The following is a 5,298-nucleotide window of genomic DNA, read 5'->3' on the forward strand; positions in this document are numbered from 1 at the left end:
TTCCTTCTCGAGGAATTCTTGTAGAAATATCTAGTCTTATTTCTAAAAGAGTTTGTGTAGGAATTCCTTAATGCAAATTCTAGCAGGAGTTCCAGGAATAGTTTCATGAGAAATTCCAGGAGGAATTCCATGAAATATTTATGGAGGATTTTCAGGAGGAATTGCTGGAGGAATTTCATAAGAAATTCCAGGTGGAATTCCATGAGAAGTTTCAGGAGGAATTCCAGGAAAAAATCCATGAAAAATTTCAGGAGGAATACCAGGAGGAATTCCAGGAGGTATTCCAGAAGGAACTTTAGGAGAAGTTCCAGGAGAAATTCCAGGAGAAATTCCAGGAGAAATTCCAGGAGAAATTCCAGGAGAAATTCCAGGAGGAATTTCAGAAGGAGTTCCCCAGAAGAAATTCCAGGAGGAACTCCAGGAAGAACTCCAGGAGGAATTTCTGGAGAAATTCTAGGAGAAATTCCAGAAGAAATTCCTGAAAGAACTCCAGGAGGAATTCCAGGAAGAATTCGATGAGAAATTTCAGGAGAAATCCCAGACGGAATCCCAGGAAGAATTTCAGGAGGAATTCCAGGAGGTATTTCAGGAGGAATTCCAGGACGAATTCCAGGAGCAACTCCATGAGGAATTCCAGGAGAATTTTCTTTAGGAATTTAAGAAGAAATTCTATTTGAAATTCCTGGAGAAAGTCCAGGAGGAATTTCTGAAGGAATTCCAAAAGGAATTTCAGGAAGAATTACAAAAAAAAAATTCAGGAAGAATTCGATGAGAAATTCCAGGAGGAATTCCAGAAAGACTTTCTGGAGGAATTCCTGGAAGAGTTTCTGGAGAAGTTCCAGGAGAATTCGATGAGGAATTCCAGGAGGCATTCGAAGAGGAATTTCTGGAGCAATTCCTGAAGGAATTCCAGGAGATACTCCAGGAGGAATTCCATGAGGAATTCCAGGAAAAAATCCAGGAAAAATTCCATGAGGAATGCCAGGAGGAATTCCTGTTGGGACTCCTGTTGGAATTCCAGGAAGATTTCGTGTTGGAATTTCAGGAGGAATTCCTGTTGGAAATTCAGGAGGAATTCCCGCTGGATGCAAATAATTTTTGGTATAATACTGCATGATTCCTGACAACATCGTTAGAGGAATTGATGGTTATTTTTTTTCATTAATTGGGTTTCTGAATTTATTTTTTTTAAATGTATTAACTTTTTATACGAAAGCGAACCTATGATTTATTTCAGATTTTTTTTTTACTTTATTTTTTTGCCTAAAATCAATTCAAAGATATTTTTTTTTTCAAATCACCTTTTGATAGCTGGGCAACTGGTTGACAGCTCCGCCCAGTACAACATGCGACGAGGGGTGAATCGACAAATCGCTCCCATAAAAACTTCAAACCAATTTTTGAGTAACTTCCCGGGCACCAAAGTTCATAAAAATTTGGATTTCGGCTCAGTTTGGCATGCAGATTCAGAATATGGAATTTTCTCACCACTGCTAAAGAGGCCAATTGTAGGATTTTACTTGAGCAGATACTGGGATCATTCAAAGATAAATTCTTGAAAGTTTTACTAAAAGATGGATGGATAGATGGATTTCCTAGAGTATCTTTTGAAGGACTTCCAGGAGGAGTTTCTGAAAATATAATACTGTTGGATTAATTATTTCAGCGATTTTTTAGAGGAAGTATTCATCCGGTGTTATACAATTGTTGGTAATATTGTATCAACTTGTTCAGCTTTGGTGTTTTCGCGTTTGTGTTTGACAATTATGTGCAGTGCAGTTTAAGCCGAAGCATAATGATGCTTTCGCCATTTAGTGGCATTTGGTGTTGGTGGATTTTTGAGGAAGTTTCATGAGGACATTCTATGAGGACTTATCCAATAATTTGAGAATAAATTCTCTAATAATTACGAGACAAATTCTCAAAGAGTGCAAAGAGGAGTTCTCAAACATTTCCGTATGGAAATATCAACGAATTCTGGAAGCAATTCTTAATGATTTCAAAAAAAAAAATTGGAATTCCATACAGATTTCCTCCAAGAATTCCTCCGAGAAAATTAAAAAAAAAAAAATCCAAGAGGACTCTCACAGAATCCCAATTGGAGCATTTCAAGAATTCTGAACAAAATTAAAAAAAGGAAATGCTGGAAAGAGTTCTCAGAACTTCGAAAAGAACTTCAGAAGAATTCCAAAATGAATACTCAAAGAACTCCGAATGGAAACTCTTACAGTTCCGACTAGAATTTTCACACAGAAAGAATTCCGGGAGGAATGCCAGGAGGAATTCGTGAGGAAATTCCAGGAAGAATTCCAACAGGAATTCCAGGGGGAATTCCAGGAGGAATTCCAGGAGGAATTCCAGAAAGAATTCCGGGAGGAATGCCAGGAGAAATTCCAGAAAGAATTCCAGAAAGAATTCCAGGAAGAATTCCAGAAAGAATTCCAGGAAGAATTCCAAGAGAAATTCCAGGAGGAATTCCAGAAGAAATTCCAGGAAGAATGCCAGGAGGAATTCCAGGACGAATTCCTGGAGGAATTCCAGAACGAATTTTAGGAGAAGTTCAGGAAGAATTCCTGGAGGAATTCCAGGAGGAATTTCAGGAGGAATTTCAGGAGGAATTCCAGGAGAAATGCCAGGAGGTTTCCTAGCACGAACTCCAGAAGGAATTAAAGGAGGAATCCTAGAAGAAAATCCAGAACGAATTCCAGGAGAAATTCCAGGAGGAAATCCAGGAGGAATTCCAGGGAAAATTCCAGGAGGAATTCAGGGAGAAATTCCAGGAGGAATTCCAGAAAGAACTCCAGAAGGCATTCTAGGAGGAATGCTAGGAGGAATTCCGGAAGGAATTTCAGGAGGAATTCTAGGAGGAATTCCAAGATGAATTTCAGGAGGGACTTCAGAAAGAATTCCAGGAGAAATTCCAGGAGGAATTCCGGGAGGAATGCTAGGAAGAATTCCAGGACGAACTCCAGGAGAAATTCCAGGAGAAATTCCAGGAGTAATGCCAGGAGGAATTCCAGGACGAATTCCAGGAGGAATTCCAGAACGAATTTCAGGAGAAGTTCAGGAAGAATTCCAGGAGGAATTTCAGGAGGAATTCCAGTAAGAATTCCAGGAGGCATGTTGGGTCGTATTCCAGGAGAATTCCACGAGGATGTCCACGAGCAATTTCAGGAGGAATTCCAGAGGAAATTCCAAGAGGAATGCCTGGAGGAATTCCAGGACGAATTCCAGGAGGAATTCCAGGACGAACTCCAGAAGGAATTAAAGGAGGAATCACAGAAGGAATTCCAGAAAGAATTCCAGGAGAAATCCCAGGAGAAATTCCTGGAAGAATTCCAGGAGGAATTCCGGGAGGAATTCCAGGAGGAATTCTAGGAGGAATTCCAGGAGGAATTCCAGGAGTTCCAGGAGGAATCCCAGGAAGGATTCCAGGAGGAAATCCAGAGGGGATTTCAGGACAAGTTCCAGGAGGAAGTTCTGGGGAAATTCCAGGAGGAATTTCAGGGGAAATTCCAGGAGGAATTTAAGGGGAAATTCCAGGAGGAATTTCAGGGGAAATTCCAGGAGGAATTCCAGGATGAATTTTAGGTGGAATTCCAGGAGATATTCCAGAAGGAATTCTAGGAAAGATTCCAGGAGAAATTCCAGATGGAATTTCAGGAGAAGTTCAGAAGAATTTCAGGAAAAATTCCAGGAGGAATTCAAGGAAGAATTCCAGGAGACATTCTAGCTGGTATTCCAGGAGGATGTCCAGGAGGAATTCCAGGAGGAATTCCAGGGGAAATTCCAGGAGGAATTTCAGGAGGAATTCCAGGAGGAATTTAAGTGGGAATTCCAGGAGGAATTTAAGTGGGAATTCCAGGAGGAAATCCGGGATGAATTCCAGAAGGAATTCTAGTAGGAATTCGAGGAGGAATTCCAGGAGGAATTCCAAAAAGAAATCCAGGAGGAGTCCAAGAAGAAATTCCAGGAGGAATTCCAGAAGAAATTCCAGGAGGAATTCCAGGATTTCGGGAGAAATTCCAGAAGGAATTTCAGGAGAAGTTCTAGGTGAAATTCCAGGAGGAATTTCAGGAGGAATTCCAGAAGAATTTCTGGGAGAAATTCCAGGAGGAATTTCAGAAGGAGTTCTAGAAGAAATTCCAGGAGGAACTCCATGAGGAATTTCGGGAGGAATTCCAGAAGAAATTCCAGGAGAAATTCCAGGAGAAATTGCAGGAAAAATTACTGAAGGAATTCCAGGAGGAATTCCAGAAAGAATTCGATGAGTAATTTCAGAGGGAATTCCAGAAGGAATCCCAGGAGGAACTCCAGGAGAAATTCCAGGTGGAATTCCAGGGTGAATTCCAGGAGGAATTCGACGAGAAAATCGAGGACGAATTCAAGGAGAAATTCCATGAGGAATTCCAGGAAGAATGACAAAAGAAATTCCAGGAAGAATTTCATGAGTAATTCCAGGAGGAAATCCAGAAAGACTTTCTGGAGGAATTCCAGGAAGAGTTTCTAGAGAAGTTCCAGGAGAAATTCCTGGAGAATTCATTGAGAAATTCCAGGAGGAATTCCAAGAGGAATTCCTGGAACAATTCCTGGAGGAATTCCAGGAGGTATTCCAGGAGAAATTCCATTCCTGTTGGAATTTCAGGAGGAATTCCCTTTGGAAATTCAAGAGGAATTCCCGCTGGATTTCCAGGTGGAATCCCTGAAGGATTTCCTGGATGAATCCCAGGTGGAAGTCCTGGATGAATTTTTGGAGAAATTCCTAAACAAAAACTCAGGAAATTAAGGAGGAATTCCCGCTGGACTTCCAGGAGGAATTCCTGGAAGAATTCTGGTAGGAATTCTTGGTATAATGCCTGGAGAAATTTCATGAGTAATTTCTGGAGGAATTCTTGGAAGCATGCATGTTAAAATTTATGAATGAAGCTCGTGAGGAACTCCAAGTGTAACTCCTATAATAATTTCTGGAGGAATATCGGAAGAATTCCTTAAAGAATTTCTGGAAGATTTCTGTTAGGAATTCCTTGAGTAATTCCTGGAAAAATTTCTAAAACAATTCCAGAAGAAATACCTGAAAGCATTCTTGAAAGAATTTTTGGAGTTATATCTGGAGGACTTCCATAAGGAAGTTATAGAGGATTTTTTCAAGAATTCCTAGAGGAATTCCTAAAGGAATCCATATAGGAATTCCTTGACGAATTCCTAGACGAATCTTTGGAGAGATTCCTGGAAGAATTTCAGAAAAAAATCCTGAAGGAGTTTATTTATTTATTGTTGTCAGTATATTTATGATGGGAT

The sequence above is a fragment of the Aedes albopictus genome, chromosome 1 (assembly GCF_035046485.1).
Source record: "Aedes albopictus strain Foshan chromosome 1, AalbF5, whole genome shotgun sequence".
In the NCBI taxonomy this organism is placed as follows: Eukaryota; Metazoa; Arthropoda; class Insecta; order Diptera; family Culicidae; genus Aedes; species Aedes albopictus.